Source organism: Alexandromys fortis, unplaced genomic scaffold, assembly GCF_014885135.2.
Source record: "Alexandromys fortis isolate MF-2015 unplaced genomic scaffold, M_Fortis_MF-2015_v1.1 scaffold_94, whole genome shotgun sequence".
NCBI classification, from domain to species: Eukaryota; Metazoa; Chordata; class Mammalia; order Rodentia; family Cricetidae; genus Alexandromys; species Alexandromys fortis.
In genome coordinates this window covers 3,126,289-3,149,739 of record NW_026067979.1, presented here as the reverse complement: position 1 = coordinate 3,149,739, position 23,451 = coordinate 3,126,289, and the positions used below count along the sequence as shown (strand labels likewise).

General features: G+C 46.2%; 1 protein-coding gene across 2 annotated transcripts in view; it reads left to right on the top strand.

Moving 5' to 3' along the window:
- Positions 1-23,451, top strand: part of Nedd4l (NEDD4 like E3 ubiquitin protein ligase) — a 312,296-nt gene that overhangs the window by 15,533 nt on the left and 273,312 nt on the right. The window lies entirely within an intron of this gene.

The following is a 23,451-nucleotide window of genomic DNA, read 5'->3' as shown; positions in this document are numbered from 1 at the left end:
AGGTGGAGATCAGGGTTGCTGCCTGCTCAATATTTTACACGGTATTCTCTCCGACAGCTTTCTGTCAGCACCAACAGGGCAAAGGACAAAGGCCGAGAAATCCTTCTCTGTTGTTGCCACTTCCTATGGTTAATCTAATTAATCCACAAATGGATCATGGAGATGATACTATTTTTCTTGGTTTGAAAACTGAGGCGTTGAGAGTTGGGTGGATCCCTTGATCAAACCTATGTACTTAGGAAGTGCTCAGAAGCAGACTTCAAACTTGGGGTCTTTGTGAAAACCTAAACCAAAGCTGATAGGGTATGTCTCCTAGACCCCCGTCTCCCCAGTCCCTCCTCCCCTTCCGCTGTCACCATCACCATCCATCCAGGAAAGCTCAGTGACCTGGGCTTGTCCCCTGTCCTGCTCAAATGTCCCCATGCTCCTCTCTGCCTCACAGCCATGGAAGGAGGGCTCTTGCTGGTTTGCGGAGTGATTTTTCGTAGTTGCTGGTTTCATACTGGAGGTGGCAGGAAGGAAGGTGGCTATTTATAGTCAGCCCTGCAGTGGATCGAATTTTCCAGTCCCTAAGGATTTGCAGTGGTAGTCAAAGAAATATAATTTAGTTGTCAGCCTTCTTCTGCAGGCTTCCGATGAGAACGTGTCCTGCCTTTATCGTTAAGATAAAATGAAACAAGAAACACACAGTCGAAGCCCCGGTTCTCCCCTGTGGCTCTGGAGTGTTGCAGGAATCCACACTAATGGCTGTGCTTGTTAGGAGACTTGAGATGAAAGGGGGAACCCCCAAAGACCCTCTGGGTCGAGAGGTAGGGGAACTAGTAAACATAGTTTGATTTGTGAGAGGCAGGGAGCCCGTGGAGTCTGTCCATTTGAAGCCAGCATGGAGCATGCAGTTGCCACCCAGTTTTCACAGTCATCATCTTGTTCTGGGCAGCGATTTGCATGTCGGTCCTTCCTATATGCCCGCTCCCCTCCTCGGTGACTCATGATATTACAACTGTAGGGACAGAGATGTCATGGGTGAGCTCTGTGAATCTCATTATCAGTATTTTCAGTTTTATATGCCTTCAAAATTTTGTTTTCTGAAAGTTTTTTTGTTGTTGCTACATTTATGTGTGCGTGCATGCACATGTGTTTGGACCTGCACACGCGACATGCATATGAAGGTCAGAAAATGACTTGAGAGTCAATTCCTTCTACGATACCATGACCCAGGATCAAACTCAGGTCATTAGCTTGGGTAGTGCTTATGTATGAACTCATGCGGGAGAAATAAATAAATCTAAAGCAATTTTTGCTTATGTTTTCAATTTGCAATGTGAGTTTTGGATGTAACCTGCAAGCTGAAGATCATCTTTATTAATATATTAAGATCATTATTGCAAATGTTTCCTGTGTTCAATGTGATCTCGACTCTCAGGGAAGTCACACCCAAGGGAGTGGAGACTCTTAATTGGTAGTGGAGCCTCTTTGGATGACTAATAGACTATTAAACCTACCACGACTTGTTAGATTATGGATTGTCACCTGGCCCCAGGAGTTTATCCCCTTTGAGATTGTCATTTAGCTCTAAGATATCTTGTGCACTGTTAGTTGATCTTGCCCAAACCTAGCCTTTGCTTTTTGTTGTTATTGTTGTTGTTGGTTGAGACAAGGTTTCTCTCTGTGTGTGATCCAGGCTGTTCTGGAACTCACTCTGTAGACCAGGGTGGCCCTTCAGACTCCACCTGCGTCTGCCTCCCAAGTGATGGGATTAAAGGCATGCACTACCAGTGTGATGCTGAAAATTCCCTCTGCGAATGAACATACTTCATTTGCTTGCTTATTTTCCCATTCCTTAGCAGCCCTAGCAACCTTTCTTTCCCTTGCCCCTGCTAGATGACCTTAATTATGTCCCAAGTGGTAAATGCTTTTGCTGTGTTTTTCTTCAGGGCGAAAACCAACCAGACACCAGCTATTCGGTGTGTCCAGGTGTTAGAGACCACACGTTAAGTTGCATAGTCTTCTGCATAGCTTTGGCATTCTTGCCTTACGACATTCCTTTTACTCTTTCTTTCTTTCTTTCTTTCTTTCTTTCTTTCTTTCTTTCTTTCTTTCTTTCTTTCTTTCTTTCTTTCTTTCTTTTTTAAAGTTCTTTTATGTTCATTGGGTGAAGGTATCAGATCCTCCCTGGAACTGGAGTTACAGGCAGCTGTGAACTGCCGTGTGGGCGCTGGGAATTGAGCCCAGGTCCTCTGGAAGAGCAGCCAGTGCTCTCATTTGCTGATCCACCTCTCCAGGCCCCCAGCCTCTCTTCTTCTGTTTCTTTTTCTTAGATAAGAATGATAATAAAATAAGAGATGCTGTTTATTTTTAGAGAGGCTGCACATGGCCATCCAAATGAGCACTGCCCTTTAGGGCAGCTTTTGGGGGATCCTGTATTTCCTCTGAACGGGGTGATCACGGGCCAGTGCATGTCTCTGTATTTCTTACTTGTCAGTACTGTTAGATCAGACCCGTTCCTTTACAGTAGCACCTTACTGATGTGGTCTTCCCTGAGTTCGACACTGATTAGCTTTAGAGCCAGCTTCTGGAAACTGGATTCATCCCCCGGGATGGCACATGTGCCCACCACTCACAGCAGCTGTGATGGGATCCAGGCTGCCATGGTGACAGCCCCAGCTGAGGGTAATGGCGGATGACCTCCAGTTGACAAGAGTGTCTAGAGTTCAAAGGTGGTTGTCAAGACCCTTTTCTGAAGCCTCCATTTTAATGGGAGTTATATAAGTTACCATTGATTCCAATCCAGCAGGAAATTTTACTAAAATTTATTACCAAACGCAGAACTTGTTTGGAGTTGAGCTTATATTTGCAAACTTGGATCATGTACATACTCCGTGGAATTTAAAGTTTTTTTTCCTAGTCTAATGTGTTTTTGAAAGTGTTTATTATACTTAAATAATTTAAGGCCCAGATTCTTAAACTGAAATTAAATGTGATCTTGTTTTGGCCAAGAAAGAATAATGTTATAGAGCAAATGAGAAGTATAAGAAGTGTACTTTCATAGGAACAAACAGGCGTGGACAGTTATGTTGCTAGTTTGTTTTAGTTTTCTCTTTAAAATTTTATTCTTTGGGGACTAGAGAGATGGCTCATCAGTTAAAAGCAATGGTGGCTCTTCCAGGGGATCCAGGTTCAATTCCCAGCACCCACATGGCAACTCACAACTGTCTATATCTCTAGTCTCCCAAGGGGAATCCAATGTTATCTTCTGGTCTTCAAGGGTTCTAAGCACACACTTGGTACACAGACACACATTACAGGCAAAACACCCATACACTAAGAATAACAATGCAATACTAATAATTTCAGCAAAATCTTTTCTGTAACAAATCTTTTTCTGGCCTGCCAGCCAGCTCCTAAATAGTGACACGGAGACTTCTTATTAATTATGAAAGCTTGACCTATAGCTTAGGCTTGTTCCTAGCTAGTTCATATAGCTTAAATTAACCCATTTCTATTAAGGTTCTGTCATGTGGCGTTACTTCTCTTTCATCTTGCACCCCAGATACCCTCTGTGTCTCTTGGCATCTCCCCACACGCCTAGATTCCTCCTCCTCTTTCTTCCTTTACCCAGAAATCCCACCTATACTCTTCTGCCTAGCTATTGGCTGTTCAGCTTTTCATTTCACCAATCACAGCAATACCTCCTCACTCAGTGTACAAATATCCCACAACATTTTTCTTCTACAATTTCATATATATATCATGTGTCCGAGTATCCTCTCCTATCCTCTTCCCACTTCTGTCGATTCCCTTTTTCTTTTTTTTAATTAATTAATTTATTTCTTAATTAAAGATTTCTGTCTCTTCCCCACCGCCGCCTCCCCTTTCCCTCCCCCTCCCCCAATCAAGTCCCCCTCCCTCGTCTGCCCAAAGAGCAATCAGGGTTCCCTGCCCTGTGGGAAGTCCAAGGACCTCCCTCCTCCATCCAGGTCTAGTAAGGTGAGCATCCAAACTGCCTAGGCTCCCACCACAAAGCCAATAGGTGCAGTAGGATCAAAAACCCATTGCTCCCTTTTTCTTTCCAACAGTCCATCCTCCTACTGCCATGTCTTTCTTCCCGTGACTAACTGTAATGTAACTAGGGTTCGGGTGACTTTGTGTCTCTGGTCAGTTAGGCGGTAGGGTTGTCCCAGTGTAAACATGTGCTGTGACTTAGAAGGGGTTTTTCCCCCAACAGTTTCTGTGCCTGAAGCTTGGTTCTTCATATGTTGTTGTTAAGAGGTAGAAGGGAATTTTAATTTATTCTGATCTTGAAAGGGATTAAAATATTTCTCACTGGACCCTGGTAAATTCTAGAGAGGGCAATGTTGGGAAAATCTGAGCATGATCTAATGCGGATCTGGTTTCCTGTTTAGAATATCAGCTCCCACTGTTTTGGGGGGGACCTGCACCAGCGTTTGTGCCATCTTGTGTGTATTCTTAGTCACCCAGACTAACAGGTAAATAAATTTCTTCTTTGTACATCTGTCTCAGGTGCTCCAGTATAGTGATGGAAAACTGACTGGTATAAAAGGTCTAGGGGAAAATCCAGATTTACATATCTTCTTTAGAGATGTTTGAATTTAGCTTTGCAGATGTGCATACATGTCACATATCCTGGTGATGTTAGACCTCGGGAGGTGAAAGCCCAAAAGATCCAGTCTTTTCCAGTATCCTCCGTCAGTGCTCTCATATCTGCCTATTCTTTTCATCAGCAGATGCATAGTGAATAATCTAATTTGACATTTTATGGCTAAAGCTTTTTATTTATTTATTTATTTAGCTGTTTTTTTTTTTTTTGCCTTTTTTGCCTTTTTTTTTTTAAAGGATTTCTTTTTAGTTTTTTGTGTTTGTATGTGTGGAGATAAATATAAACATATGAGTGACGTTTCCCCACATAGGCCAGAGAGGGCGTTTGATCCCCTGGAGCTGAGAACAGGTACAGGCAGTTGGGAGCAGCCCCATGTGGGTGCTAGTATCTGAACTCAGGTCCTTTAGAACAGCAAACATTCTCAGTAAATTCTGGAGCTATCTCTCTAGGCCCTAGTTAAAACAATTTCTGAGGCAGTGTGAACTGCTGGAGGTGGGGTGGGATTGAGGAACGTATGTCAATTACCTGGTCCACCTAGCACACCTGGCTGGGGAATGTGCAGGCCCAGCTGATGCACATCTAATTCCCATGGTTTGGGTCTATTAGCGAAGAAATGGACATTCATACCAGAGAACGAAGTAACTTGCTCAGTGGGATGCCACCATATTTTTCCAGCTCTTGTAGCCCACATATTGTCTACTCCTGTGTGTGATCTGTGTTGTACTGGAGCTCTTGAGTGGGGGCACTAGAGAAAGGGGTGCTGTACATATGGTATTACGCAGACAGGAGGTGTGCAATTTGGGAAGATGGCTTCGGGATGCAAAGATCTTAGATGCCAGCTGTGGCGGTGACGGAAGAATGCAGTCTATGTCAAGGTAGGAAATGGGACAAAATGGGACTGCCCTGTTTTATGATAGGGCTGCAGTAGTCGTGTGTGTGTGCGTGTGTGCTTGCATGGCTGTATGGGTGCATGTGTATGCGTGTATGTGTGTGTTCAGTGTGATATTACTTCATATTGGTAATAAAATGGTTGCTTTAGTAAAATAAATTCATGCTTCTACACACACACACACACACAGACACTTCTATATCCCATAACATCTGTTTATGCAAATTGCCTTCTCGTTTTCTACTTCTGACCTTCACTATTGTAAGATAATAAGTAAGACATTAAGTGTGATTTATAATAGCAGCACGGGAAATGAAAGCATATATTCTTTTTAGATTCTGTTTCATGAGTTAGAAGTCACTCAGCAAAGTAAGGCAAAGATAAATAGGCAAAAGGAAAAAAAATTAAAGAAAAGCCCATTGATACAAAGTGGAAATTAAAGATTCAAACAGTCTCAAGAATGGTTATTCAAGGAAGACACTGGGATCCTAGTAGAAATGATAGCACCATGGTGTTGGTGCTCAGCCCTTCTTCCGTCTCTTCTCCCCACCTGTATGGTTCTGGGAAAACCGTCACTTCAGCAGCCAGTAGACAGGCAAACAGAACTACAGCTTCTGGTCTCCCCTTCCACCACACGCGCGCGCGCGCGCACACACACACACACACACACACACACACACACACACACGTGTGTGTGTGTGTGTGTGTGTGTGTGCGCGTGCATGCGCCACTGCTTTGACCTGCCTGATAGCTTGCATAATAGCCCCTTTCTGGAGAGGTCTTTATTTGGTCTGACTTAGCTTACCGTGTGCAAACATCTCTACTGAGTAGTTGTTGAGAGCAACCGGTGACCACTTAAAAATCATAGGTGTTTGAAATCATATTGCTACTTGAGGTCAACCAGTGACAAACCAAAAAGAGAAAAGGAAGGAAATGTCCGTTGGGGATTCTGAAAAGCACCAGTACATTTCTGAGACTCTAAATCGTCCGTGGCTGCTAGGAAATACCTCCATAGGTCCTTAAATATACCTGTGGCTCATCTTGTGAGAAGTAATGACAAAGGTAGAGTTACAAACTGTCCAGGAGTGTATTAGAGGAGTGTTTTCATTCTCCCTGCCCACACCGCACACCCCCACAAGAAAGGCTAGACATTTCTCTGTTCGAGGTATTTAAGGAAATCTCTGTCCAATTATTAGGGAACGACAAACTAAGTAGAAACTTAAGATGCCACATGGGTCAGAACATAGGGAGTTTATAAGACTAGTTCAGAAACTCAGTAACCCCCAAACTAATGGGAGTGGTCAGAAGGGGAATCTAGAACTGGTTATATTGTATTTAACATGTCAGATTTTTGATAAAAATTAGAAGATATCCAAAGAGATGGGGAATATGGCCAATACACAGTGTGTGTGTGTGTGTGTGTGTGTGTGTGTGTGTGTGTGTGTGTGTAGGAAGGCTGTTAAAAACCATCCCTGAGGAAGCTCTGATGTTGGGCAGATTATACAAAACTAGAAATAGGTATGACAAATAGACAGGTTCAAAGAACTATGAGAAACCATGTCTGAGGCATTAAATGTGGGCCGCAAGAAAACTTAGAGGGTAAGGGCACTTGCCACCAAACCTGATGACCTGAGTGTGATCCTTAGAACACGTAGTGGGAGGAGAGAACTCCTGAAAGTTGCCCTCCAGCCTCTGGACACATGAATTAGTACTGTTCTAGTAGGGTTCCTGTTGTGGTGATGAAACACTAGGGTCTAAAACAGGTCGGGGAGGAAAGGGTTTATTTGACTCACACTTCTACATCCTAGTCCCATCACGGAAGGAAGTCAAACAGGGGAGGAACATGGAGGCGGGAGCTGATGTAGAGGCCATGGAGGGGTGCTGCTAACTGGCTTGCTCATCATGCCTTGCTTAGCCAGCTTTCAGAACCAGCTCAGTGTGGCCCCACCCATAATGGGCTGAGACCTTCCCCCACCAATCAGTAACTAATTGAGAACATGCCTGATCTTATGGAGGCATTTCCTCAGTTGAGGCTCCTTCCTTTCCAGTGACTTTAGCTTGTGTCAGGTTGGCATAAAACTGGCCAGCATGGGTATGCATGCACCCACACTCATATATGAACGTATGTGCCCGTGCACACACACTAGCGTACAAGACACTCTTTCCCTGCAGTCATCCATCCCTCTGGGAGTGCGTGATAGCTCGTGGGTGACATGACAGTTCCATGGGAGTCTCATGATAATTTCTAGCTGCCATCCTGGAGCCTGCTGAGTGGACAGGATCGGATGCATCATTTTGGGAGCCTTGCCTCCAGGAGATTTCTTATGTTACTGCAAGACCAACCCACACCCAGAATCCATTATTGGATTACTGCCCTTGCCTGGGCCACAGAGAGCTGTGTTTGGGCTTTTTGGAGTCATTTGATCATAACTGTGGTCCCAGCTTGTACCAGTTTTCCAACCCAGAAATGCTTGATGACATTTGGCACATTTTGGTTGTCACTCTGAGGCACAGGAGAGCTAGAGGCAACTACTGAGTAGAGACTAGGAATCCTGCTCAGCATCCCATAATATGCCAAAAGCTTCTTCTAAGAGAAAGGCATCTGAACCAAAATAAATGTCAGGTTGACAAACTTTTTTATTTTATTTTTTTGGTTTTTTGAGGCAGGGTTTCTCTGTAGCTTTGGAGTCTGTCCTAGAACTATCTCTTGCTGACCAGGCTGCCTCGAACTCACAGAGATCTGCCTGCCCCTGCCTCCTGAGTGCTGGGATTAGAGGTGTGCACCACCACCGCCCGGCTGACAAACTGTTTTTTTTGTCTGAGAAGAAATTTCCTAAGAGAGAGAAAACAAAACAGAACAGAACGAAATGACAACAACAAAAAACTAAAAATCAAAAATCAAAAAACAAACCATGCCATGAAGTGGGCTTTTAAGAGCTTGGTGGGCCCTTGGGCACTCATCTCTACCATTTACCAGGTTCGTATTTATTCCCCAGGAAGTGCCTTATTTAAAATAAGCTGTTTTTACAAAATATTTCCAAGTCAGTGATGGCCAGCATCAAGTGAGCTAACGTGGGAAAATAGCACCATGCATACCCACTGGCTTCTTGCAATGCGTCTTAGCATTATGTAACCCGGGACCACAGAAGACGGCGCTTAGGGCTTGCAGCAATTAGTAAAGCACAGCTCTACTGCGGATTGCTGAGTTCAGGGCGTGCTCTGCGGGTGGACAGAGATGTGTGTGGGAGGATGCTTGTAGCTCAGGAGCTGTCCTGAGTAGAACGCCCCGGAGGGCCCATTGAATGGGGGACATTATTGTTCACATACACTTAAGTTGGCTGGGAAATAAATAGCTTTCCTATCTCTTTTCAAAGATGCCGTGTGTGTGTGTGTGTGTGTGTGTGTGTGTGTGTGTGTGTTTAGGGACACGTGTGAGCGTACACATGTGGAGGCCAGAGGTCAAATGAAGGTATATGTCATTCTTCAGAAGCTGTCCACCTTGTGTTTGAGACAGTCTCTCATCGGGACCTGTGGCTTGCTGATTAGGCGAGACTGGCTGGCCGGCGAGCCCCAGAGATATTCCCATCTCTGCCACCTGAGCACCGTGAATACAAGCATGTCATCACGCCTGGCTTCTTACATGGGTCCTGGGGTCGGAATTCAGGACCTCATGCCTTCATAGCGAGCAGTTTGCCAGCTGAGCTGTCTCCCCACCCTTAAGGGATGTATTTTAATTAATGCTTGATTACCTAATCTATATTTCCCTGGTATTTAAGGAAAGAATATTTAAATCGGGATGGTGTGGAGAACATAAATCAGGGATGGGGATGTCTGGAGGGAGAGTGAAGGGAGGAGTTGGTGTGGAATAGGATTTTCTCGGAGGGAAAAGGGTCATATTGGCTAGGTCGTTCCTTGTTTAGTTGACTCAAGGACCATATGGCAGGGAAACGGCCTGCCGGGTTGGGTTGACTGGAAATGGGCTTAATTGCTAGAGGAGTGGCTTTGTTTCATGTCTTATTGAGGAAAGGGAGCCTCCACTTGCATTGGAAAGATGAAGTGAGACAGAGAATGGAATGGTGTCATAGCCATTTTCTGGGCAGTGCAAACGCTAAGTGCTTCTGTTCCTATGGTGGAGAAAACATTTGGGGCTGGGTGTGGCAGTTACCCGAGTCCCTGGTACCCAAGGTGTGGGAGCTGGGAATCCAACCTGGCTCAATTGACAAAGCAGATAGTGCTCCATCCAGCTCCTCCCATCGTAATTTTAGACCTTACCCAAACAGGAAGACAAAACAACAAAACAAACAAAGTAACCTGACTCCACCCACCACAAAAGATGCTCCTACAGTCCCCCCCCCACTCCCAACCATCCTTCAGCCCTGAAGAGCATAGATGCCCTCTAGTACCCATATGCCCCTGCTCCCCTGCAAGAAGCTTTCTACAGTCCCTAGCAAGAAAGTGGACAAGACTTTGGTTCAGAGGCAGGCTGCCTGCATCCCGTTGAGATGTATCCCTTACCACTCATGAGCTGGGCAAGTCGTGAACCTTCTTTCTAAGCCTCAGTTTCTTCATCTGTGTAATTGGAATAAGAGTAGTACCCACCTTGTAGGGTGTTGTGAACAAGTTCACAGTCCTGAGGTCGGGGCCTGAAACACAGTGCAGCAGTCTGTGTTTGCTAAACGAGACTGTATGTGTCCATCCTTATGACGTCTCTCCCGACACTCATGGCTACTGTCATCCTGATTCCAGAAGTCCTTTCCCCTTCTGAAAGCTCAACACCCAAAATGTAATGCGTAATGCCGAGGAGACTCAATGGTCCAGGTACCACATTCTTGGTAGATAAGAAAGGAAGGAAGGAAATCCCATTGAGAAACATCAGGGAGTAGTTAGCACAAGGATACTGGATATTCACAACCAGATTTGAGCTTCCCATGGCAACTGCCTGCTCAGCATATGCTGGAGCCAGGCTGGCAAGTCATTCCTCCAGGCATACGTGCAGCCAAAACACCCGCACGCGTAAAATAAAAGTCAACTTTAAGCTTCTGAAGGAATTGTCAGTGGACAAGGAGAAGTGTGGACGATGAGGCAGTGTGAGGAGGGAGGGGACCCAGTGCTTCCGTGGGTGTCCCTTTAGGTGAGGAATGGCCCTGGACAGGGGCCCAGGCGCCACCTCTGAAGTCTACACAGGTGATCCACACAAACCCATTGAAGGTCGAAGCTCCGGCCAAGGCTTCTTTGACGTCATAGCCTTTGAGGCCTGGATCTCCCCAGTGGAGCTTGTGGCTGGCTTTGGTACGGGCAGGACAACAGGACTGTTTCTGCTGGATACCTCATCCCTGACGACAGTGCTGGTCTGGGAAGGTGAGGAGTTGCCTGTTCTTCAGTGTGAGTTTCTTCCTGGTTAACTTGTGAACCCAAATTCATTTTGAGAAAAGTTCTGCCTGTAGAGAACAGGAAAAAGTTCTTTATTTCTGTCCCTGTCGGTTCCCAGGACCCAATCCCAGTCCTCACTCTTTAAAAACACACCCACCCTGTTCTCAGCGGGGAGTCAGGCTTGTTGTGCACCACTGACCTGGGAGGAGGAAGCAATGAACACTGTTTATCGGCTGGATAAGGCAGAGAGCAAGTTGGAGACACCAAAGGGTCTGCGCTGTGACAGAGAATGGTGCCGCTGCCTGGCTTGTGCTGCCCGTGTGCACCTGGACCAACTGTTCACCTCTTCTTCTCCCCAGAGCAACCCACCAGCTGTGGAGAATAAGGCTTGGGGAACAGGAAAGGTCCAGTTGAGATGGGAGAACAGGTGACCATTGTCAGAGAATTCAAGCAACCGGAATCCCGCGCACGGTCACTCCCAGAAATCAGGCATCTCCTGGGTGCTCAAAGTGTCTGTGTGCTGAGTACAATGACTTGTATCTGCTGTTTTCCAGGAATTAAAAACTTCCAGTATTACAGCTGCTTTGTGGGTGAGACAGGTGTGTGTAGGCTTGCTTTGGAGACAGAATCGCTTTTGGGGAAATGCATCCCAAGTTTGAAACAACTGTGCTGCTTTGGAATGAAATCCATGCAGGAGATTGGTGGTCATTTGTTCAATAGGATGTCTGAGCACAAGGAAATCTAGATGCTGGAATCAGTTCAGTCAACACCCAATAAAGCAGAAGCCTGTGTGGCCCTGCCCTGCCGCAGAGTGTCTGTGTGTTTGCTGTAAGTCTTTGCTCTTCTTCTGATCCCCGTGGTTCAGTCTGTTCCTGGCCAGCGCACTTAACTAATTAGCATAGAAAAAAATTAACAGTTGACTGACTAGGTGGGGGAGGGAAACTGGGATCAGAATTTGTTTGATAAAAAGATACTTTCCTTTTTTATGTCTTTTTATTTTATGTGCACTGGTGTTTTGCCTGCATGTATGTGTGAGGGTGTCGGGTCCCCCAGAACTGGAGTTACAGATAGCTGTGAGCTATCATGTGGGTCTTGGGCATTGAACCCGGGTCCTCTGGAAAAACAGCCAGTGTTCTTAACCATTGAGTTATCTCTCCAGCCCTGAAAAAGATATTTAAAAAAAAAAAAAAGAGTAGTCTGACAATGCTGAACTGTCTGGTATCGTCAGCCGCTTCTCCAGGATAAATGTGTTTTGCGGAGAATTCAGGCTACCTCTTTCCCAAGCACACCCTCCTTCTAGTCGGTTGTAATGGCCCAATCGAATAATTTCTCATTATAGTTGACAAAGCTGCTTTTTGGAGTAGGAAAAAACCATACCGTCTGTGTTATTTAGAGGTATAGAACAGAAAGTGACTGGAACCCAGGATTAAAGATGTAGCTTGAAATATTTAATTCCAGTTCTAAATAATAAATATTGTTTGTCATGTTGGGATAATTCTGTTTACACATTTTATGTTGCCCTTTAAATTACAAAATCATTTTTTTAGAAAAGTTTTTTTTTACTTTTTAAAAAAGATTTATTTATCACACATACAGTATTTTGCATGCAGGTATGTTTGCATGTCAGAAGAGGACATAAGATCTCATTACAGATGGTTGTGAGCCACCATGTGGTTAGCTGGGAATCGAACTCAGGACCTCTGGAAGTGCAGGCAGTGCTCTTAACTCCTGAGCCATCTCTCCAGGCCCTAGAAAAGTTTTTAATAAACTTAAAGAGTGCAAATACTTGCATTTTGTGAGGCACACTTTTACGCTCCTCCTTTTCAAAGGTTCTTTGCTGTCAGTTTCTCATAATGACTCACAGGGAGGTATATTTTGTTAGGAACCTGGATGCTAGGTAGAAATCTTTCTATTTTCATTTTTGTATTTGTGTGATGTGTTGGTGTGTGTGTGTGTGTGCATGTGCGCTCCTGTGCTTGTGCCCATGTGTGCACCTGTGTGCATACGTGCATGCATGTGCATGTATTCATGTCTGTGGTGCATGTGTAGACAGACCTTAGAGCCCCACTGTGGGTGTGGGTCTTCACGTCTACGCTCTTGGAGACAGGCTTGAGTGTTAACCTCAGGGCACACTAGTCACCTCCCATCTCTCTGTAGGAACACTGAGATTGTAGACATAAGCTACCATGTTAACTTGCTACAGCGTTAACTTGCTGGGGATGCTGGGGATCTCAACAGGCTTGAACAGCAGGCACCTCCTCACTAAGCCATCTTCCCATCCCGCAATAGAAATCTGAATAGACTCTGACTTACAGAGGTGTGCGTATGTGTTATTAATGGTGTGTGTAGCTCTGGTTTGGCAGTTTAGTATAATAGAGGCTTGGTAATTGCTGACGGAATGAATGAACAGAAAGCCTGTGATTGTAGAGAAAGGTGAGGTGTGTGTGTGTGTGTGTGTGTGTGTGTGTGTGTGTGGTGTGTGTGTGTGGTGTGTGGTGCTGCAGTGGATTAGGCTATTGATACAATACGGATCTACAGCTCACCGTGTGGTAATGTAGCTTGAGCTGTTTTATCTTACTGATTATGTCTTGTGGCATTTTGAGAGTCAACACAGTCTCCCTGTAGTGCTCAAGCCTTAAGGTGGACCTGTGACTTTTAGCTCAGGAGAAAACAACCCAGATATTAACTTCGGAGTAGGAGCAAAACATTGTCTGTCTAAAGCACAGATATTCCCAGCCCTGAAAGGAACGACATGACGCAACCAGTCGTATAAGGATCTGTGGTGTATGAGCCCACTGACACAGCAAGTCCACAGTAGGCAGATCCAAAGAGACAGGTAGCAGCTGATGGTTCAGTGGTGTTATACAGGATCCCCAGAGAGACAGAAGGAAGATCGGTGGCCTTTATGGTGGGTGGTGCTGGTAACTGCTGATACTATAAACATTCCCCTAGGTTTTGAACTTTTTCCAAAAGTAGGTGGTTGTCCAGCCCCATGAGTACCCAGAATACTATTGTAACCTTTGTAGGATAGAATTGTCTGATGGGAATTATTCTGCAGAGAGGCTGCTAGGAACTAGGTAAGCACTGGCATTGTGGGTGGAAGGGAAGGGCCAGTCCTATAGTTCACTGTGGCTGCCATAATGAAATACCATACCAGAGGCTGAAACAGCAGAGATTTGTGTTCTCATTGCTCTGCAGGCGTTGGAAGTCTAAGATCAGCATGGCACAGGGATTGGTTTCATTCCAGGTCTAGCTCCTTGGCTTGTAGGTGGGGCCGCCTTCTCACCATGTTGTCAAGAGAGCTTATGTGTCCACATGCTGCCAGTCAGACTAGCTCGGGCCCACCTCTGGGGTCCCATTTTAACCTAACTTGTTTAAACTCTGCCAATAAATACGGTGTATTTGAGGTCGTGGGGGACTTCAAAACTTGCACTTTCCTTGGGGGGGGGGGCAGATGTTAAATCTCACCGTTACAGTAGTTATCTTGCTATATGAGGACCTGATGCTTGGAAAGCTATATGGGCCACTGGCTTGGCAGCAGTGAGAATGTGGTACTCAGTCTATGGAGAGCCATTCTGGAGAGTGTGTGTGTGTGTGCGCGCGTGTGTGTGTGTGTGTGGGGGGGGCACGAGACGACCGAGGGCGACATCATCAAAGCAGAAAAGGCCAAATTAATGCCTGGAGGTGTACTGCTGAAAGAGGCTGGAAGGATGGGGTCAGATGCACAAGATGAATGGGCAAACAGGAAGTAAAAGAGTTGGAGGGCTTGCAAAGGCAAAGTAAGCTCAAGACAGGGACAGGAGTTTTAGCGAGGATGTCATCGCCCGCAACCTTCTCAGTCCCCTCACATAGAAAGGGGACATTTGGTAAATGAAACCTAAGCCCCATTGCTGACTGAGTCTCACTGGTTCTGCTTCAGGCATTGTGTTAATTTCCAAGCAGAGCACTGTCCCTGGTTCTCGTCTCAGTGGATTCGGTGAACTAGTCATTTCTTCCCTTGTATTTTATACTAATTAACCACAGAGTCCTCCCAAGAGATTTATTTTTTCAGGACCTTGAACTAGAGGTTGAAGAGAGACAAATGCGCTTCGTAATCATTCGTGTTGACTCGGATTGTACGTATTTTCCAGCTGGCTGCTTGGCTGGTGGATGGCTGGATTCCTCATAATTATGATTTTGTGTTTTACCTCATTTAGAACCATTAGAGCGTGGGGGAATTACTCTTTGGTTCCGGCAGATTTCGCTCAGATACTGAAGTTTGAGTTGTGCTTCCTGCATTCTTCACCTTGACTTATAAGCACCGAACACCCTCGGCCGGAGCTTCTTTGGGTTCTGTAGAGTGCTTGCCACCCAGATCATTGGGAGGGAATGGCCTTGAAGTGGCTGCCTCTCTAATGAGTGTCTAGCTCTCTCAGATATAGCGGTGACCCGGAGGGAAGGAGGTTTTCATATTTGCTGGTATCTTCAAGAAAGACTTTGGAAGAATTCCCAAGAACCTAACCCCACTGGGTCACTGTGGAATATGTGTGGGTGGGCAGGAAGTGGGGGCAACAGAACGGCAGGAAGGAGACCCAGAGACCAGGGCAAGAGAGGGATGTTTGCATGCTGTGTCTTCCAGTGGGTATTTTCGGATCATTTGAATGGATGACTCATTTAAGAAGCCAAGCTCTGTATGTGTGCACACGTGCGTGTTACGCATGCATGTTTGTGCCGTGTAGGTACCTGAGCGAGCCAGAGGACATCCTCAGGTGCCTTCTGCTTTCTTTTCCAGACAGAGTCTCTCATTGGCCTGGAACTCATCAAGGAAGCTGGACTGGCTGGTTAGCAAGCCCCAGGGATCCTTCTGTCTCAGATTTCCCAGCATTGGGACCACAAGCCTGCACTGGCTTCTTAAAATGTCTTTTATTTTAAATATGATCCGTGGGGATTAGATCTGTCTGCTCCGCCATTTAACAGTTAAGCTCACCTCCCCAGCCACGAAACTGTTGTTTTCTGGAAACTTGACATTGGAAATCTTGCGTCCAGACTCTTAGTCCTTTTGCCTCTTTGGTTTGTTCTACTCCATCGTCAGGACTGATGGTCACATGGCCTGTGTAGTTTAAGTGTAACCAGGCTTTGAGTTGGCTTCTAATGACTTTTCTACCGAGAAAAGCATTTTTTAATCAAGGCAGTTAGAGGAGGGATAATCTTGAAAGTTTATCACTTTTTTTGAGGGGGAAGGGAGAGTAGTGTATAATTAGTATATTCATGTAAAGCTGTGTAGCACACATATAAGTAAAATAAAATAAAATTAAAAAAAGTCTTTACAGAAAATCCCGCTTTGGCCACCCCAGAACTTTGTGGAATGATGTGGTGTTGTAATTGCGTGTTGATGAGCATACAGTGTGGTATTTCACTGCATGTTCACAGTGTATATGGAACACATCGTGGCCAACCTCATGCGGGCACAGTTAAGTGATGCACCTTGTGAGCCACTGTGACATACTAGGGCTAAGGGGCTCAGCTCAGCTGAGAGCCCACAGTGTCTGCTGTGACCTTCAGCTGCAGTTGCTATTCGGTTCTTATGGAGTTAGGTCTCCCAGGTTGACAGTTAACGTGTGTTTACTTCTTGTCTGCTGTTGTTAAAGTATGCCACTAAAAAGACTAAGAACTTTATGGTTATGTTTTGCGTAAATGCGCTGGGGGCATCGCTTTATTATTCGATGCCCTTACTATAAATTGTCTAGAGAGGTGCCCTGCCCCCTTCCTGTGCAAGAACCTGGTTTCCATAGTTACCCTGGCTATGAGGAAGACGAATGAAACTTTGTGGTTTAAGTGTGGTAATTCCGTTGGCCTTCCTGACTGGCATATTTCTATCCTCTTTCACTTAGTACGTCTCTGTGAGATGTTCCAGTCTATGTGGGAGAACAAAGAGTCAAGTACACACAAACTCCACAGATACACATCTGGTATCTAGCTTGCCTCACACCCTTGCAGGTGTCCAGGGTTCAGCAGTGGACAGGTTGAAAAGGTCTGTGTGTCCCTGCACGGGCAGCCTACGAATTAGAGACTACTTCAGTTTTCACTTGGGTGTCTGGAAGCTGTGGTCTCAGAAAACAAGTTAATCCTCAGGCTTGGCCTCCCTGTCCATTCAGGGTTTGTTTCTCTTTCTCTGTGTTGATGCAGGAAATGACTGGACAAAATGCAGCTCCCGAGGCTTTGGGAGTGGTTGATGGGAGTGCTTGAGATGGGAAGATAAGAGGTTTGGAATGGCAGCTGACTTTCAGGAGGCCCTAGATTCAAATGGCTTTTAGTATACCTCTTAAGGACCCAAGGGGGATGGGAGATGCAGGATCCATCAACAACATCTCTAGCTAAGTCTGTCCTAATCAAGATGCCACAGCCTGGGTGGCGTAGGTGACAGGTGTCTATTTGCTCACAGTTCTGGTGTGTGGGACTGCAGTGCATGGTGTGGTCCTGCTTGTTTTCTCCTGTGCCCCCTCCTTCACTTGTTGATGGCCATCTTCTCCCCATCGCCCACAGGAGTTTTCAGTTGTGTGTCTGTATCCTTAATCTCCTTGTACAGGACCTACTGGAATTACTCCGGTGATGCTATTAACACTCGATGTTAACTAGAATATGAAAGGCCATGTCTCCTTAGTACAGCTACATTCTCAGATAGGAGCTCAGGGATGGACAGAGTTTTGGTGATGACTGTGACATTTTTGGGGTATTTCTGTTCTTGGCCTTGGAAACAATATGTGGAAATTTTAGAGGCTCAGTGGAAGGCAGAATTGCTAAGTTTAAATTATTTTGAGAGCTGATGTGGGGACTCAGAAGTGTATGACAGGCCGGGCGGTGGTGGCGCACGCCTTTAATCCCAGCACTCGGGAGGCAGAGGCAGGCGGATCTCTGTGAGTTCGAGACCAGCCTGGTCTACAAGAGCTAGTTCCAGGACAGGCTTCAAAACCACAGAGAAACCCTGTCTCGAAAAAACCAAAAAAAGAAAAAAAAAAGTGTATGGCACTGTATGCTAAGATATGTTGGACTAGGTGTGTTATTAAACACCTTTAATCCCAGCCTTTGGGAGGCAGAGGCAGGTAGATCTCTTAAGTTTGAGGCTAGCCTGCTCTACCTAGGGAGTTCTAGGCCAGTCAGGGCTACATAGTGAGACCCTGTTTTGTTTTGTTTTTTAATTTTTGCTGGGTTTCTTCTATTTTCTTGAGCCAGTCACCATTTCTGATTATACTGACATTAATACCTATGAGTTTGTTTGTTTGTTTTTTTTTGTTTTTTGTTTTTTTTTTCCAGTTTTTTTGAGACAGGGTTTTTCTGTAGCTTTGGAACCTGCCCTGGAACTAGCTCTTGTAGACTGGGCTGGCCTCAAACTCACAGAGATCCACCTGCCTTTGCCTCCCAAGTTTTGGGATTAAAGGTGTGTGCCACCACTGCCCGGCACCCACCCATCCATCAATCTTTCCTTCCTTCCTTCCTTCCTTCCTTCCTTCCTTCCTTCCTTCCTTCCTTCCTTCCTTTCCTTATTTCTTTCTTTTTTTGAGTTTTATTAAATGCATAGATGAGACTTTTGGATTTTGTCTCTTTTAGAACATCTTTTATGGAGGCATGCTGTTCAAGAATACACCGACTGATAGCAGACTCTTAGCTGGGATGAGAGCTGGGATGTCCTCTTGTCTGGAGTCCCCACGGATGACCTCTCCAGTGAATTGATGGTGGCATGTCCTTGCTGGCCAACAGCTCCCTTGGGAAAGAGTAACAACATCCTCATTCTGAGGTGTATGACATGTCCCCCCTGCCTTATCCACTGTAGTCCTAAAGAAGCAGCCGTGAGCCTGAATTTTCATGATAGCCTCCTCAGACCCTTCTGGATCCCACGAGCATCTCCCGTTACACCCTCATTACCACCTTCACTAGTTTCCATAAACCACGAGCCAGTTTGCCTGTGTTGTTCTTATGTGTGGTGACTACAGTTTGGCACAGCGATGGAGGGAATGTTCCGGAGCTTTCCAACCCATCATCGTAGTCAGAACTTGTGCTTTGGAGTGGTTTTAAGTTAATTCTCCCTGTCCTTAGGATGATGATTGAACCTGCTTGGACCACCCCCCCCCACCCCTGCCATGTCCTCATTTATAAAGGAACTAAAATGTAAGGAGATAGGACACACATATTTTCTGATGGGGTTGGGGTGTGGTGTCCCATCTGAGTGGCTGCTGGTGGGTAGGTACACCCTTAAAGGGGGGCTTCTTATGAGCCAGAATTTTGGGTGGATTCATTCATTTAATCTCCAACCAAAACCTGTAGTGTATGTGTTTTGTCTCTACTTGGCATTAGCATTGGAATCCAGCAGTGTTGGCTGCAGTTGCTAAAAGAAGCTGGGGTTTCATGTGGGGTGCACAGCATCTGCTTCCTCACCTGCCGTGCTGTGTTCTGCTAACATACTTCGGCATGAGCCTTGTCTTTGTGTAAATACACGCACAATGGTGTCATCAGTGTTGCCTGAGACTGTAGGAATTCCTTTGCTTATTATATATTACTGCAGACTCATTCCCACTTTGGCAATAGGAGCCAGGCATGGTTAATTTGTGTCCTCCTACCCTAGTTCTCTGGCTTTTGGGCTCCCCTGTAGGATGACACACTGACCCATTAAATGTCATATTTGAAAGCCTCGAGTCTGTCGTTCCCTATCAGGTGTTCTTTGTAGCTTGGTGTCAGCCCCAAGCGTGGCAGACAAGTCCTTTAAGAACTCAGTTAAGCTAGGTCTGAACTTGTGATCCCAGCTTCGAGGGGAGCCAGGGCAGGATGATTGCAAATTCAATGCTAGCCTGGGTATCTTAGACCAAAGTAAAAAGATGGCTGGGGATGGGCGGTTCAGAGGTAGAGAACTTGCCTCGCACTCCTGGGGCTCAGGATTCTAAGCCAGTACTGAAAGGAAAAGAAGTTACAAATGCAGATAAAAGGTAGGGTGGCATGGGATGGGTAGGGGCAGGGAAACCTCTAATCCTTGCCACCCACACCCTCCTTTCAGACTGGGCTATCTAACTAACTAGGGGATATTGGTAGTGGAGGAGATAGGAATGTGGGCACTAAGCAGTGGAGACGCTCTTTTTTGCCCGTGTGATAGATAGCAGGGTGCTGGAGTTGGGTATGGGTGTAATTTCCTAGCTGTGGAGGCAGAGATTGTGTGTAGAATGAAGGAAAGTTGCGGAGGAACTCTGGAATTGAGAATACAGTCTGGTGGTACCCGGGATGCCACAGGTATCCCAGGGGTACAGCAGAAGTCACAAGTGTGAACAGACAGAAAAGGAGCATGGGGCAGGAATCTCCGGGGGTACTTCAGAGGTACCCGTGTTATGTGAGGAATGTGTAGGGCTAGTGGATGTGAGTGGAAATCTTGCTTTGCGGTGAAGACTAGAAATTACATGATCTGGAAGATTTCAAAGCACTAGTCTCTTCCCTCTTAAAGGCTGTTTGGCTTTTATGTGTGGTTTCCTTCTTAAAGTAATAATAATATGAATGATGCTAAGGCATCCCTCCCCCAGACATTTTAGTGAGTGTGCAGGGTAGGTTGTCAGTTATAAGTTCTGAGGTTTTGGGAGTGTGTGTTTTGCTAAATAAATAATTAGAATTTTTTTTCCTGATCATTTAATGTGGAGTATTTGAAGAAGTATTAACCTGGCAGGCACCTTGAATAACTAAAAGCTGTTTGGTAAGCATGGGAAAGGTAGTAACTACTTATGCTTAGTCAGCCTTTTGGCCTGTCAAAGCCAGGCAGTAAGCGTCTCCTCAGGGGCTGGCTGGATTACAGGCTTGAAACAGGAATCAGTGAATTAGCGTTATTTCTAGGTCAGGGTCTGTGCGGTAACTGTGTGTGTTTGTGCACGTATGTGTGCGTGTAATGAATCTTTGTCATGTACGGAGGCAAGTAGCTATGCGTGTGCACATATGCATTGTGTGTATATGTGTGCGTGTGCATGTGAATCTTTGTCATGTACCGAGGCATGTAGCTGTGTGTGCGCACATATGCATTGTGTGTAAGCGTGTGCATGTGCACATGTGAAGCTTTGTCATGTGTGGAGGCCTGTAACTGTGTGCACATGTGTGCACATGTGTGTGTTTGTGTGTGTGTGGGCACACGAAGCTTTGTCATGTAAGTAGGCATGTGGTACGTTTGGGATGCTGCTATGCAGCCAGGACTTGTGTGTCACCTGACAATGGTGACTTTGTTTGTGGTTGAGGAAGAGAATTTCTGCAGTTGTCCTCACAGTGTGTTCCACACTGGAAGGGGATTGTCTGAGCTTATGGGAAAGTGATGGGAGAAGACCTGGAACAGACTAAAGCTGGGGCAATTACAGTCCCTTTTACCACATTGGAACCATTTTAAAAAGTGCTTATATGGAAGGAATGCTGGATGAGCCTAGGAAACTGGGAGTGTTGCTTAGTGATAGAGTATGGACCTAAAATGTATGAGGTCCTGAGTCTTAACTAAGTCTCTCTCTCTCTCTCTCTGGAGGAGTGGGTGGGCCAGCTGAGGTAGTTAGTTGAGGCAGGCCTGGCATTTCTTGAAACCCGAGCCCCTTCCTTCCTCATGGTTTAATGTGACCACAGACACAAGTACTGTCCACTGTCTACATAATGAAGGCCCACCTCCCTGCTATAGATTACAAACCCCTTCTCATGGGCCACAGCCCGCAACTCTGCCTTTCTAAGTTTTCTTCCCAAACTCTGGTCACCCAGGTGCAGTGGGCAGCTGCTCCCATCCCTGCCCCTCCCATCCTCTCTGCAGCTTCCCTTGCTCACCTCTACCCATGGACCCCTGCTGGAGTGATGACTCTCTTCCTCCACGTCTGACCAGGCTGCATAGGAGCTGGTTTTGGTGGGACTGGGGTGGAGGGCAGGTGTGGCAGACTTCCATGAGAAAAATGTGTAGACGGTGCATTTTCTCTCCTGCTCAGAGTGCCTCTGAAGAACACTAGAAATAGCAGCAAAGACGGGAGCCCCCAGCCATGGTTTGATTGAAATCAGATGCATGGTGTCTCTGTGCTTTTGTCTCATCAGCCCGCTCTTGACTGCTACTGACCGGTAAGCAGGAGCCGTATGTGTTGCCAGGGTTTCAGAGGCTGCTATCTGTATCTTCAGCAGACCCAGACCTTCCGGGTGCTGCTGCTGAGAGTTTGGGAAGGGCCTGTTCTACTCCTTGAATCTTTTTGTCTGCTGTCTGCATGCCACTCTGGACCCTCGGTTCCCGGGAATGGGGGTAACTGTTGTCCATGAGTATTAACGAGGCCCATGCTATGCTTGTACCAGGGCTGTGGAGTGATAAGGGGGGCCATGTGGGACTCTTTGGGAGTATTGGATGCTGGGTGCTGGCCCTGGAAAGGTCCCGGTTGTAAGAAATATCAAATATGAATCTTTTCTATCAGATACTATAAAACTTGTGTCATGACAAGGAATAAAATCTTGTCTCCCCTACCATGTAAGATTCCTATGAAGAGGTTTTAATCTTCCCCTCCTAGTGAAACCTAAGCTTTTTTTACATGGAGGCCCATTGCTCTATTTTAGGAATTTGATGACCTGGAGCAGTGACCCCTTTCCCCTTCCTTCATTTTCTGTACACCATTTCTTTTCAGCTAACATCAACACTTGACATCTGTAAATGTAAATGTCACATGCTTATCAGCATGCATAGCTATTTTGGGATGCCTTCAGTCCTTGGGCTACAGGTTGGACACGTTTTGAACCGTATGGACAGTGGGTAGCTCTGAAGGTACTACCATTGGCAGGGTGTATCCCTCTGTACACGGCTGTCTCACCCTCATGCATATACCCCACCCCTGCACATGGCTGGCTCTTCCTTAGGCTCAGGTCCCACCTCTGAACATGGCTGGCTCTTCCTTAGGCTCAGGTCCCACCTCTGAACATGGCTGGCTCTTCCTTAGGCTTAGGCCCCACCCCTGCACATGGCTGGTGCTCATCCTTAGGCTCAGGTCCCACCCCTGCACATGGTTGGCTCTTCCTTAGGCTCAGACCCCACCCCTGCACATGGCTGGCTCTTCCTTAGGCTCAGGTCCCACCTCTGAACATGGTTGGCTCTTCCTTAGGCTTAGGCCCCACCCCTGCACATGGCTGGTGCTCATCCTTAGGCTCAGATCCCACCTCTGCATGTGGCTGGCTTATCTTTAGGCTTAGACCCCACCCCTGCACATGGTTGGTTCACAGGACTGGTCCCATCACGCACACACTCCTGTCAGAGTTCTCTCATTCAGACACCTTCAACCTCTCCCTTATTGCAGTTGGAATCTCGTTCCTTCCTCTTCTGCATTTCCGCCATCATGGGATCTAAGGCGAACAGCTATGGAAGGTGATTTCAGGGTGGGAAAGGGTAGGGGATGGATCGTCACGACAGAAGGTGCTAGGTAGAGAGGCCTGGAAACGTGGATGGCACAGAATGCCCAGGTCCCAGGGCTCATATAATCTAAGGGAGCAGAAGCGAGGTCAGGACACAGAGATCAGCCCATCTCAAGGGTTACTTGGAGGACTGGCAGGCGACTGGGATCCTAAGCGTTTGTTGACACCAACC